General features: G+C 39.3%; 1 long non-coding RNA gene across 1 annotated transcript in view; it reads left to right on the top strand.

Annotated features, from left to right (window-relative positions):
* The window catches only part of LOC134757243 (uncharacterized), a 22076-nt gene extending 6926 nt beyond the window's left edge, over nt 1–15150 (top strand). The window contains exon 4 of the long non-coding RNA XR_010130980.1: nt 14922–15150. This is a non-coding gene — a long non-coding RNA (uncharacterized lncRNA). The remainder of the gene's footprint in view (nt 1–14921) is intronic.

The raw sequence follows: 15150 nt of genomic DNA, 5'->3' as shown, positions 1-15150 counted from the left end.
CTAGGTGTTTAATAGTTAAATCTGTCTGTTTACTCAAATACTAGAAATCCACTTAATTTTTATTTGAATCTAGGAGAATGAGCTTGAAAAATCTAAAAAAAATTGGTTTGGGTTTTATACCTAAGGTATATTAGAGTTGAGAATTTTAGCCTGCTATAATAACTCTTAGATCTTTAGAACACTCAGACTTGTCTAGTAGTTGACCTAATATTAAATATGACCTGGTCTTGGGGACTGAGCCAGAAACAAGGCCAGCCTACAGATAGGATAGAGATTGTCTGCAAATGGCTTATTCATATTAATTTTCAGGTATCCATTTCATCAAAGTTTCCTCTAGTGCTTTGCTACACCCCATCCAAAAAATGGGATGAAGTCTTGATTTCTTCTTTCTAAGGCACTAAAATCAGACAGAGGAGACAGAAATATCTGTTTGCTGCACCATTATTTCTCACTGATGGACAAGATCTTGCCAAAACAATGCAAGCCCTGAGAGACAGGGGAGAGAGAGATCTCATGACCTTTTAGCCTTGGAATGAGAGGGCTGACTCCAAAAGAAATGATCTGCTGGGTTCCAAAATAGCAAAACTGAAGACAAAAGGATGAAGATACGTCTTCTGAATCCTCTCAGACTGAGCAGATAGGGAACTTTGTTTAGAATAATTACATTATTCACCCCATCCTTGGTACTGAATGTTTCATTTGTCCATTGAAATGAAGGTCACTGTTTCCCTCCCACACCCTAAAATATGTGGGAGTAGCCATGAATGCCTAGGCATTTTTCAGAATTTTCTTTGTCCCACTTCTTTATAGACCTGCAAACTTTTCTGACTTTGAGTGAACTCAGTATGTTTCAGAACCATGAAATAGTGCCTGACCCACCTGGTGCCTTTGGAATGAAGTTTTGGCAAACACACTACACCCAGATAGAATTCAACAATTCTTCCTCTGGTTTTCCTCAACGTGTAACCTTCCCACCTTTTTAGCACTTGGCTTAATTCTGCCTTGAGTTAGTTGTTTTCCTGTCTGTCTTTCCTCTACTTCAGCAGTCCCCAACCTTTTTGGCACCAGAGACCGATTTTGTGGAAGACAATTTTTGCACAGATGGGGTGTGGCAGGAGGATGATTTCAGGATGAAACTGTTCCACCTCAGATCATCAGATAGGCATTAAATTCTCATAAGGAACGCACAACCTAGATCCTCTGCATGCCAGTTCACAGTATATAGTAAGGTTCGCACTCCTATGATGATCTAATGCTGCTGATCTGACAGGAGGTGGAGCTCAGGTGGTAATGCTCGCTCAGTCCTGCTCGCCTCCTGCTGTGTGGCTTGGTTCCTAACAGGTTGTGGACTGGCAGCGGTCTGTTGCTCAAGGGTTGGGGACCTCTGCTCTACTCCCTCCTGATTGTAAGAGTTGATGCTATGTGTTAGTCATCTTTGATCTTTCATTCTGCCTTCTTCCAGCAGGGGCTAGCGTTGCTACTGGCTTGCTGTATGGTCTTGAGCAATTCATTTAACCTTTCTGAGCCTGATTCTTAAAATCTTTGAAATAGATTATTGTGAGATTAAGTGACATACTACAGGTTGAGCATTCCTAATCCAGAAATCCAAAATGCAAAATGCTCAGCATCAAAAACTTTTTGAGTGCTGACATGATGCTCAAAGGAAATGCTCATTACAGCATTTCAGATTTTGGATTTCTGAATTCAGATATTGAATCAGTAAGTATAATGCAAATATTCCAAAATTCAAAAAAATCCAAAGTCCAAAACACTTCTGGTCCCAAGCACTTCAGATAAGGGATACTCAACGTGTATGATGTTCATTGTAATTATTATCACCTATCAGGATGTTATGAGATAATTTATAGAAATTTCTTTTGAAGGGTAAAAGCTCTATTGGCATGTAATGTAAGGCTCCAATAAACAGTAATAGCTACACAGATAGAGTACCAGGTACAGTTGTAAGTGTTTACAGTATGATCTCATTTAATCCTCCCAATAACCTTGGGAGGTTGGAACTATTTTTTTTTTTTTTAATTTATAGTTGAGAGAACCGAGGCGCAAAATGTTAAGTAGCTTTCCCAAGTTCACACAGCTAGTAAGTGGCAGAGCTAGGATTCAAAACTAAGTGGCTTGGCTGGCTCCAAAGTTTCCACTCTGAACCACTACACTATGCTACGCTATAACCAAATCTGGCTTTGCAAACCACACCCACCAATTAATAGTTATGTGACCTTAGACAAGGCTTTAAAATTTTACACCTGATTTTAATCATTTGTAAAATGGAAATAAAACTAATACCTACCTCATAGGTTCATTTATCCAACAAATATTTCTTGAGCTCCTACCATTTGCTACATGCTGGGAGTACCACAATATCATGATAACTAAATTCATGTAATGCACTTGGCTACTGCCAGGCACATATTAAGTGGTCAATGTTAATTATTATTTTAATTAATAGTAATAAGCCAGTGACCTCTCTGAGACATATTTCCCATTACTTGGCTAGAGATTGTTCTATGTCATCACCATATAGCTGTTTTCTACTGATCCCCTAATTGTATTTTAAATTTTCGAATTGTATTTGAAAAACAAGAAAACAGCAATACAAGTATCTTCCAGGGCTCAACAGAGTGGCTACTTTGAAGTGGATCTGATACATAGTAAAGGCTAGGCAGGCATACAAAATATGCTTACTGCAAAGGAACATGAAGTACATTTGGTGAATGTGAAGATATGAAGATGATCAAATACAATGCTTTTGGGAAATGTATGGTGAGATCATCTTGGGAAACAAAGATGTGGCCCCACATTACATCCCTGGTGATACATAAAAAAACCCAGCATCCTACTTCTCAGAATCTATCTAGGAATGAATGGCTTGTGGTGGGTGCTCTTCTGTGCTGTGCTTTGGTGCTCTCAGGATTCATCCTGTGTTTACCTACCCCACGTTCTGTGACAGCCAGAAGTAATTTGCTAGGTTACATAGAGACTTTATCTCTGTAGACTGCTGGTAATCAAATGAGATATGTATGAAATCATTTTGAAACATTACACACACACATGCACGCACACGCACGTGCATACACATGCAGAAAGTTTTCCACAAGAGTGTTGTAGTCACGTAGAGAGAATGCTCACTGTAGGAACCAGATATGGAAAGTACTTTCTTCCTCATTTCTAAGCTTGCTTTCAGCATCTTTTTCTTCCTTTCTGTCACCAAGTTTGCCTTCCTGTCCTGACTAGTTCCCCTTCTGCCCATTTCAGTTCCTAATAACAACAGTAGCTAACATGTGAGTGGTTATTTTAAGTGCTTTACATGTATTAATTCATTTAATCATAACTCTATGAGTTACATGCTATTATTATCCTTATTATATTTGAGAAAGCTGAGGTACAGAAGGGTTAAGTCACTTACACAAGGTCATACAGCTTAAATTGTAGGGTCAGGCTTTAAAGCTGGGTAGTTTGGTTCCAGAGCCCACACTCTTTATTATGATGGTATACTGTGTTTTACTCTGCCATAGGGCCTGCCACTGTCTGAGGTACACATCTGCCAACCTAAAATCTTTTGTATCCTTTTATTTTTTGTGTTTTTTTTTTATTTAGCAGAAGAACTTGAAAATTTTTTAGGCAGCAATTGGCAGTTTTTCTCTTTACCTTCTACAATTCAATCAATGAAGCCAGAATCACTGTTTCCTAACACCAACTCTAATATAAATTTGTTACTCAGTTATGAGAAATGCAGAATCTTACCAAGTGGTATAATTCATGCTACAAACTTTGATCTTTAGTAATTGTCTGGGGCAATAATTCTGCACAGTGTTAACTAAACCACTGGCTAGCTTATAAACACAAACAAATCTATTCAAGAAATGAAGTCAAAATCTCAGCTATTTTTCCTCTGCTGATTACTTGGTGTAAGATAACATTCAAGCTGCTACTTGCTCAATGGTTAGGCACAAAGTTGGCAAAATCAGCTCTCTTCATGGCATTATAAAAAGAGATGAGCATTGTTTTTGTTGTTGTTGTTGTTTTTTGAGATAGAGTCTCGCTCCGTCACCCAGGTTGGAGTGCAATGGCACGATCTTGGCTCAATGCAACCTCCGCCTCCCGGGTTCAAGTAATTCTCCTGCCTCAGCCTCTAGAGTAGCTGGGATTACAGACGTGTGCCACCATGCCCAGCTTTTTTTTTTTTTTTTTTGTATTTTTAGTAGAGATGGGGTTTCACCGTGTTGGCCAGGCTGGTCTCAAACTTCTGACCTCAGATGATCCTCCTGCCTTGGCCTCCCAAAGTGCTGGGATTACAGGCATGAGCCACTGCTCCCAGCCAACGTTGTTTTGAAACGTATACAAAATACCTTTCTAAGGTATTAGAATAGAATGGTGAGAAACTAGGACTTCAACAGAACCTTGAGGCTAACTAGTTTGTACAAGTAGGCATGGAGAGATTAAGTGACTTGCTCAAGGTTATCCAAGTAGTTAATGGTCAAGCAGTGATCTCTAGGTCAATTCTGATCTCCACATCTGCATCCATGGTGCACTTCTCTGAGCACTGCACTTCTGACTGGAACTGTCTCAGACAGGCTGTGTGGTCATCCATACAGTGATGTGAAAGACTTCTCATAGTTGAAAGACCTTTATTAGTTGCCCTAATAAAGGCACTGTATTTCACTCAGGAATCATATACTTCATTTTATATTTAAATAAGTAGATTCTGTGTATCATATCAGCTTAATTTGAAAGGGCTAAGGGGTTGGCTACTATGGCTTAAATCCTAAAGGACAGACTTCTGCTTATGAGAAAATAGTAGCAGAAACAATGTTATAAAATGTGCATTGATGCTGTCCTAAAATCCTCAAGTGCAATTTTGGGGTAAGAAGCCTCAAGTTCTAGAAGTAGACCTTCTCTCCACACAACTGATGATAATACTAGCTTATTGTCATTTTGATGTGATCTGGATACCTCCTTTCACTGAATCAAAGGAACCATAGCATCAAAGGTCATTTAAGGAAAATAATTTTCATTCCTTTCTTTGGTTTCTATTAGAGGAATGTGTTTTTAATTTTTGTCACCTAGCTCCTTCTTTTTGTAATATTCGACTGTACTTAAAAAACGATCCATGTCTAAAATATTTTGCAGCATGAGAGAAAAGCTCCAACTGCCTTAGGAACTCACCAGCCCTGTCAACAGCCAGACCACAATATTTGGTGTGTGGGATTCCCTAAGTCCTTGCTCAGCGTGTGACCTATGGACTGGCAGCATGGGTATCACGTGGGAGGTTGTTAGAAATGCAGAATCTTGGCTGGGCACAGTGGCTCATGCCTGTAATCCCAGCACTTTGGGAGGCTGTGGCAGGCGGATCGCTTGAGCCCAGGAGTTTGAGACCAGCCTGACCAGCATGGCAAAGCCCTGTCTTCACTAAAAACGCAAAAATTAGATGGGTGTGTGCCTGTAGTCCCAGCTATTCGGGAGGCAGGGGCACAAGAATTGCTTGAACCTGGGAGGTGGAGGTTGCAGTGAGCTGAGATCACGCCACTGCACTCCATCCTGGGCAACAGTGTGAGACTCTGTCTCCAAAAAAAAAAGAAAAAGAAAAAGAAAGAAAAAGAAAAAAGAAAAAAAGAAATGCAAAATCTTAGGCCTGAATCAGAATTTGCCTTTTAACAAGCTCCCCAAGTGATTCCTATGTGCATCCCTGGATGCCTTCGTAAGAATACCTATTGCTTCTTTCTAGTCTAGAAGTGAGGCTGAGACTTTCTGTACCCCTACTCCAAGATACAAACCTTAAGTTAAAAACAAGAAGTCAGCCTGAGCAACATGGCAAAAACCCATCTCTGCAAAAAATACACAAATTACCTGGGCATGGTGGCATGCACCTGTTGTCCCAGCTATTCAGGTGGCTGAGGTGGGAGGATCACTTCAGCCTGGGAGGTGGAGCTTGCAGTGAGCCCAGATTGTGCCACTGCACTCCAGCCTGGGCAACAGAGCAAGACCTTGTCTAAAAAACAAAACAAAACAAAAAACCCTGCAAAAACAAGAAGTCTTTGATTATTTGGGAGCATAGCTTCATTAATTTTGTTGGATAGTTATCAAACCATAGAAACTTGGATTGGAAGAAACCTTAGAGGTCATCAAGTTCAACCGTCATCACTGCTGTGAATTTCAGTATAATGACCAATTTTTGTAAAAAGGTTAAATTGTGTTCAGGATATTCTGTTCAAGAAGATAAAAAGTAATTCATCTTAGAAAGGCAGCCATACAAATGGGAGAAGTTTATATATTTAAAAACTTTTAGTGTTAAAGGAAAAAGCTTCAGTTATCTGGAAAGTTTATTGATATGAAATGTCTTGGCCATGATGATATCACCTAAGGAGGGCTTTATCTTTTAAACTCATATTCCAACTATTTTATATCTGCCAAACATTACTGTCTTGCACAATTATAACTTTAACTTCCTCCAACTAAGAAAATTATTACTTATCAAACTAAATTTTCCATAAGGAGAGGAAAAGAGATAAATCTTCCTTGCAGAAGAATTCCAAGCAATATATGTATGTAAACCCCTCTTCCTTTCCAGGGGAGTTGGTCTCGGAGACTCAATTCCAAAGAATAAAGTATGAAAAGGAAAAAACACCAACCAACTTTACAGAGGAAAAACCCGGCAGACACTACTTTAAGCAAATGACAGGGTTAATACCATCAGTGATATGAGAATATTACATACTACCTGATACGATACGATGAAAAGGGCACTTCATCTCGGTAGTATTCTTTCCAGAACTCCATAATGCCAGTCCAATCATGAGAAATACATAAACCCAGTTCAAAGCATAGACTACAAAATATCTGATTAGTTTTCCTCAAAACTGACGAAGTCCTGAAAAACCAAAGAAAGACTAAGATACTGTCACAGAGCAGAGGCAATCACAGAAGACATTACAACGAAATATAGTGTGGTATCCTGGATTGGATATTGGAACAGAAAAAGAATGTTAGTGGAAAAACTGGTAAGATCCAAGTAAAGTCTGGAGTTTAGTTAATAATGATTTACAGTGTTGGTAGCTTAGTTTTAGCAAATGTATCTTAGCTGTGGAAGACAATAACAGGGTAAACCAAAACAGGGCGATGGGTGTACAGGAACTCTGTACTATCTTTGTAACTTTTCTGTAAATCCAAAAACAGAAAACAAAATTTCCCACAAACTCATGAAAATTATTTTAATATATTAAAGTACAGACAGACTTCCACAAGTTTAGAAGGCCGACTTGTGCAGAATACCTACTTATGATATCCACACTTAATCAGTCTGGTATAGTACCTCACACCTGTAATCTCAGCACTCTGGGGGGCTGACTGAGGCAGGAGGAGCACTTGAGCCCAGGAGTTCAAGACCAGCCTGGGCAACATAGCAAGATTCTGTCTTTAATTTTTAAAAAATTAATATAATCACACTTAAAGCCCTTCTTGAGACCTATAGCACCATTTTGCTAGACTTGGAAGTTTAAGGTTTTCAGATTTGAATTCCCAGAGTATAAAATCAAAGTCTGTTTTCCAAAAGTTCACTTAACTCTTGAAAAAAGAATTGCACTGAGAATTTATCTCAGCAGAGTGTGGTGAATTTGGATGAATCATTTAGCCTTGGGCCATGAGGTTATCCCAACTACAAAATAAGGTCTCTCTTAGTTTTAAAATTCTGTAAATATGCCTCTCTCAAACATTGTAAATATTGTTTTAAAGTGAGGTACAAATTCCAAGGGAAAAAATAAAACTTTGACTAGGCAATTGATTCCACAAACATTTATTAAGTGATAATCACTGTGCTAAGTACAGGAGCTGTAGCCCTTGCTCTCCAGAGGTCTGGCGAAAGAGATATGTAAACAAGCTGTTACAGCCATGTATAAGTGCTCTAAAAAAAGTATTAACAAGGTGTGCTGTGGTACACAGGAAGAAGTTGCTTCATTCTTCTGGAGATGTTACAGAAGCTTTGGACATAAAAAAAAAAACAGGAATACCATGAAATAGTACTGTTTGATCTAATCAGAGTCAATGAGGGATTAGTCCTATGCTAGTAAACATTTATGTTCATTGGCTGTTTGTAAATATCTGGGAATTACTGGATTTTCCCAGTGCTAAATTGGCTGCAGAGTCAGAAATTTGGTTGCTACAGAATTGTGCCAGAAAAGCACAAGTATCTCAAGTTGCAGATGCATTCTCTTGGGAATATCTGAAATCTGTCCCCTGAAATGATTTAATTGCTGTCACATGAACAACATAACTTTCCAGAAAAGGCAGTGTGTTGGCTGACATAGTCTGTCATTACTAAATCAAGCCTTCATAAAAACCTCATGCCTCACAGGTCATTCCATTTCCATCTTATAGCTGAATATTTCTAGTTTAGCCTTTGCAATATATAGTCTTATATGGTCTTCGTATTCAGTTTTGCTTTTAAATTCTGAATAGCATGGTAAACAGTAATTTAGAGTTCCTAAGCAAAAGTTCAATATTGGACCCTACTTTGATTCTAAGCTTGCAAATTCTGAATAATTCTATTTGAACAGACCTTTCTTTAGCAGGGAGAACGTGACTATGGAGGACGTTTTGTCACTTAAATGACCATAAGTGGAGGAGATGAGTGCTTCCTCCTGGGATGTTGCCCAAGACAAGTAAGAATATTCGAGAGGGATGCAGAAAACTGGTGAATGTTACTTCTCCAATTCCCAGGGCCCAGCTAGAGAAGTGCCTTTTGCTGGGAATGATAATTCTGGAAAATTCCCTACCAGCAACAAGCAAGACAGACAGGAATGAAATAGCAAGCACAGACTGAGAACTGGGCAAAGTGCACAACAGAGAGATAGGCAGAAGTGTCTTCCCACGCTAATCTCCCTGTTCTGCCAGATCACAGCGTGTATGGACATGAGAGGAGCCAGGTGGCTGTGGGAGGTTTTCTCCCAGAGCAGTATCTACAGTTTTCTTAGGGCAGAGCTGCAAGGGAAAACATCTGTGACAACAAGAGTTGTTTCTAAGCAGACACAGGGCCTTTTGCTTCTAAAAATAATAGCGATTAGGGTTTTTTTCGGATTATAAATGTAGCAAAGTCTCATAGAGAAAGGTATACAAATTGCAGAAAAGCAGAAAGAAGAATATAAAGGTTACCCATTACATCTCCACGCAAAGACCGTCACTATTTAAATTTTGGTAAATTTCTTTCCAGAATTTTATGTGCATACATATGTTCAACATGGTTCAGAGAATACTGTACATACAATTTCATATTCGGTTATTTTTCAGTTAATATTGTGAGGAAGCCAGAGATCACTTCCAACCCCACTTTTAGCTCTTAGTGGGCTTTTTAGCTGGATGTAGAGGCCAAATTGAGAGCAGGCAGATTAACAAGAGAAAAGCGTACAAATTTTATTAGTTTTACATGTACATAAGGATCTCCACAGGAGAGTGAAGTGTGAAGAAGTAGTCAAAGCAAGATGCTTTTATACTTTTTTAGACAAGGAACAATAAATTTGAGTAGAAATGACAGGACAAAGACAATCTGGCTAGGGACAGTGAATTTTCTAGAGGAGTCACTAGGAGATATATGGTGGGGTATAAAACTGGTGAAAGATAAGAGTTACTTCATTAAGTATGTTTGTTTAGGTCCATTGTCAACTGCAATTCCAAGTCTCTGGTGATAAGAGCTGTTTTCTCGCCCTAGTATGGAGAGGGTACTCCTCCCAGAGAAATCTTTATTGCTTACTATATACAGAGAGACAGGTCAGCTTCCTTTTTCTAAGACTAAATTTTCTCTAATGTTTTCAACTCAAAATAATATGTCAACCTGACATATTTTAAAATGACACATCCTCCACATCCTAGCTTATTAAAAGAAAAACTCTCTTTAAACATTATTTAGTGGTGCATGTTCATCTTATGATGAAATTTATTTATTATAAATCCTAAATTTATTCATTCACTTAAGAAATATTAAGAAAAATGTATTTATTCATCTAAGACCCAAGCATTTTGCCAAATGCTGAATGTGTAATAATTTCCTTAACCATTCTTTAATTGTTGTTGGTCATTCAATCTGTTTCTTATAGCATTTTTTTGAGGCTTTAGACAAAAAGTGTAAATAGAGAATCAGCTTGGAGAAGATGTTTGAAAAAGTACTGGGAAAGGAATTTAGGCTACAAGAATGAGACGAGGGAGAAGGTCCAGTGACAGCTGCCTTCTTACCACTAAGGTGCCCCAAAAATATTTCCTGCAATACCAGGGATTGTTTATGGACAGTGGCATCTTCGTGGCACCAATATCATGTAACATAATGATGGAGATTCACTAACTTCTGCATCATTTCTGGAATTAGCCAATATGACTTCCTCACTTTTGGGCACTGTCTAGATACGCACTGTCTGACTAGCACAACCAGTGCTAGAGGCTGTTGGGTTAAGAAAGGGAAAGGTCGGCTCACACCTGTAATCTCATTTCTTTGGGAGGCTGAGGCAGGAGGATCATGGGAACCCAGGAGTTTGAGACCAGCCTAGGCAACATAGTATGACCCCATCTCTACAAAAAAATGTAAACATTAGCCAGGCAGTGATGCGTATCTGTAGTCCCTGGTACTTGGGAGTTTGAGGTGGGAGGACTGCTTGAGCCTGGAAGGTCAAGGCTGCAGTGAGCTATGATCGCACCACTGCACTCCAACCAGGATGACAGAGGGAGACTCTGTCTCAAAAAACAAAGGAGGGGTGGGGAAGTGTCAGTTTAGGGGAAATGTAAGGCACAACTTTCTCAGTGGCGTGAGTGGAGCTATTTTAGCTACCACTAAAAGTCCGAGGGTTGTAATTAAGTCAGGATGAACATACATTGTATTTCCAGAACCATCGCAATGGGACAGACCCTTCTAAGGCACTTTCCCCTTCCTGCTGTCCCTTCTTTGACTACAGTGCAGGAAGCAACAGCTACCCCTATGCTAAAATACCTTCTCTTGCCTCTGTAGAGTTCCCGACAGAGATCTAAGCTATACCTGAGCTTGTTTAGAGGCCTTATACTAGTTCTGGACTTTCTGTCTCTTTAGCATTCAGCTCTAGCTGACCCACATAAGTTCAGCTTGTCAAAGACTCATTACCATGCAGTCTTTATGGGTATAGCATTATCCTAAGAAGGACAGTTATAAATAACTCCCAGAAAAAACACTCAGAGATATCTTGAAATATCAAGATGGCAGCATGCGACACAATATGCAGCTTACAGGAGAGTGTTGAACACTGAAAGTAGTTGGACTACATGTATGCACCCTGCATCATGCAGTAGCTATTCTCCTGAGAATCTGTGAGAAAATCAAGTGTCCTAGAAGTTAAGGGCTCAGGCTTTTGAGTCTTAGAGGCCTGGATTTGAATTTTCGCTCTATTAGCCACTTGGCCACTGTTTCACTTAGGACAATTTGTTTAATCCTGTAGGGCTCGGTTTCTTCATCTTTGAAACAAAAATATTATAAGAATACCTCATAGATGACTAAGTGAAATAACATGTGAAGCTCTTATCTGGCACATAGTAAGTGCTCAGTAAATAGTAGTTATTATTATTAGAGTAGAAATGATTTTAAAATTAATTGAAGCTGGCCGGGCATGGTGGCTCACGCCTGTAATCCCAGCACTTTGGGAGGCTGAGGCGGGCAGATCGTGAGGTCAGGAGTTCGAGACCAGCCTGGCCAATATGGTGAAACCCCATCTCTACTAAAAATACAAAAATTAGCCAGAAATCGCTTTAACCCGGGAGGCGGAGGTTGCAGTGAGCTGAGATCATGCCACTGCACTCCAGCCTGGGCAACAGAGTGAGACTACATTAAATTAAAAAAAAAAAAAAAGAAGCAATTTGGCAAATGGGTTGGCCTTTGCCTTTAAGTTTAGTCAGAACCTTAAGAAAGAGAATGGTGTTTACTGTTTTTAAATTCCAGAAGGGTATTTGAAGACTAAAGTAAAAAAAAATAAGAAGATCCCTTGGAGCAGACTTCAAATGTTTCTTCCTCAGTTTTCTTAAAGCTGTATCAGTTTCAGTGCTAACCTAAGCTGAGATTATTTTAAATACTTGGAGAAAGCTGGCATTTAATTTAGCTGGAGCTAGTGTTTTGCGTTGTCTTCCAATGAAAGAATCTACCTCATTGGGAGATGTTGAGCAGTAATAACACAGCTGTTCAAAACTAGTAAAAATCCTAAAATGATTTGTAAGGGACAGTGCAGAGGCTGCCTTCACAAGATTTTGTAACTCATTTGAAATCAAAGACTGCAAAGTACCAAAGAGGGAGCTCTGGTTATTCTAGCCTGGGCCATCAGAGTGGCATTGAACAATTGATTAAGGACTCTGGCTGTGTCAGGCACTGTGCTAGGGATATATTGGTGGGTAAAACAGACTCCCTGTCCTTAAGGAGCCAACAGCCCAGTGAGAGACAGACATATAAGCAGGCAATTCCAGGGAACACAGGCTATTGTGGGATCAGGCCAGTCCCACAGCATTTCAGATTTAGAAAGTAAATTCCATCAGTTTACCTGGAATCGACTAGGTAGGCAGGAAAAAGAGAACATTAAGAAGGGAAACATAATTAGGAAGCAAGAACTGAGCTAGAACTCACCATACTCTGAGGGATAAGCTGGAATGTTTATTATTATTATTATTACTAATATTTTTGAGACAGAGTTTCTCTCCTGTTGCCCAGGCTGGAGTGCAGTGGTATGATCTCTGCTCAGGGCAACCTCCACCTCCTGGGTTCAAGCAATTCTCCTGCCTCAGCCTCCAGAGTAGCTGGGATTACAGGTGTGCACCAACACGCCTGGCTAATTTTTGTATTTTTAGTAGAGACGGGGTTTTGCCATATTTGCCAGGCTGGTCTCAGATGGGTTCAAGCAATTATCCTGCCTCAACCTCCCGAGTAGCTGGGATTACAGGTGTGCACCAACACACCTGGCTAATTTTTGTATTTTTAGTAGAGACGGGGTTTTGCCATGTTTGCCAGGCTGGTCTCAAACTTCTGACCTCAGGTGATCCACCCACCTCAGCCTCCCAGAGTGCTGAGATTACAGGTGTGAACCACCACCCCAGCAGAATACTGATTTAATACTTTACAATGAGATCTTCATCTTTCCAGCTATCAGATCACTTGTGCTCAGCCTGCAGGGTAACTCCCCTATGCCAAGGTTCCCAGGGATGAGCTTGCTGAGCTCACAAGTTAGAGGAGGTGAATAGTTCTGAGGGATATTTCATAAAAACCCACAGAATTATTCTTGTCCTCAATAGATTTAACCTTTCCAGAGGCCAGAATATTCTGATTCCATCCTTAGGTAGATCTGGATGAACAGACTCCGATAGGTTGGCCACTCAGGCTTCCTTTTTAAAAACTCCATGTTGATAATCACACCTCTGCAAATGCAGTCTTTTAAATATGTTTTTTGTTTATTAGGTAATTCACTCACATATTCAAAGTTCAAAGGTACAATAAGGCTTACAGTGGAAAATCTCTCTCATTCCTGTTTCCTAGCCATCCAGGTCCCCTCCCCAGGGACAACTTAGGTTATCAGTATCTGTGTATCCTTCCAAATATATTTTATTGATGCAGCCCAAATAATATTTTCTAAAAAAACTGCAGCTTTATTTACATTCCAGGCATGAGAATATACTTTAGTCACCTTGTTTGAACTTGAGTAATACATTATTGTTTCTAATTTACTTTGAGAGATATCCTTCCCCTAAACTGTAGGTACAAATGTCTCTTAGAATAGGTGACTTCTGTAGATAGCTAATCTCATCCAGTGTATCTGTGTATATGTGTGTGCTTAACCAATTTCACAGAGTATCTGTATTCTTAAGTTCTAGGAACACCTTCCTCTGTACTTGTTTATGCCCTATGTACAGATTCTGAAGTCAACCATGATATAGAAATAATAAATTCTTACAACGGGCTCTTTTGTTGTTTATTTTGTTAATCCGATGACTTTACTTGCTTTTTTATTTTAATTTCAAGACACATTTCAAAAACTCTGTGCTTTGTTGGTTGGAACTAGGGAGAGTTGGGCATATCTCGAAAGCAACAGTGATGAGGAAGAATTGAAAAGCTGAATTTTTGCCATGCTTCTGGTATGTTTTCTATTCCCTGTCCTTTTAGACCCCTTTATACACACACTATCCTAAATTATGCCTTTAAGTTAAGCTACAAAGATGAACTACTATTAGACTTGAATATGCATAACGACTAGGTATGAGACCACCAAGATCCTAAAATTATTGGTTCAATCAAAGTATTTAATGGTATCTACTGCCAATAGGGGAAGGCAAGACAAGACTTCACAGTCTATTCCATTTCTTCTGAATAAGGCAGCAACTAAAGACCACGGAGTTGCCAACTACCACTATATAGATACTTTGCAGAGTTGGCCCAGTATTAGACAAACAATCTAGTATGGAAAGCTTGTACTTTAAATTGATGAGGTCACTCTAGAAATTGTTACCAAATTTTTTCAAAAACAGAACATAAAAGACAATGAAAAAATATAATTGTAGTGAATGAATAAAAGTGTGGTATAAAAGGGAAAAAAGGACAAAGAATGAAAGTAAATCAGAGGCATGGCAAAAAGGAGGAGTGAGTGCTTTGATTTGCTTTTATAACAGTAGGACTGGTTTGGCGCTATCCACACTCTTTCTGCTGGATCCCAGGAGATAAGGGTATGCTCTTTGGCTATGAGTTTTTCATTATGTAAAACTTAACAACATCGTAAACTTCATTATTACCAGACACTCCCAATTCTTACATCTGCAAAATTAAAATAGTGCTTTTAATGGGTGGCAAGAGGATGTCCTCCAATCTCAAGCAGAAATGGTATAGTAATCTCAAGGGCTTGTTATGTGTACTTACTGTACTCTTCAATTCTTTTCAGGCGAAGCACATCTCTGGCTGCCCTCAGTACACTAAGAGAATCACACCTCAGAGGTGGCTGCATTTTATTGTTGGGAGTAAGTACTTTTTAAATTTTGAGAAATGTTAGAGATTTCCCAAAACCTCACTAGAAGTATGAAGCCTTGATTAGAAAGATAAAGGGATTTGGTTCCAGGTCACACAGCAAATTAAGTGGCAGAATTAAGTTATGAACCTAGACTTACTCCTTT

Source organism: Gorilla gorilla, chromosome 16 (assembly GCF_029281585.2).
Source record: "Gorilla gorilla gorilla isolate KB3781 chromosome 16, NHGRI_mGorGor1-v2.1_pri, whole genome shotgun sequence".
Taxonomy (NCBI): domain Eukaryota; kingdom Metazoa; phylum Chordata; class Mammalia; order Primates; family Hominidae; genus Gorilla; species Gorilla gorilla.
Note: the sequence above shows the minus strand (reverse complement) of the source record. Positions and strands in the feature narration are given on the sequence as shown.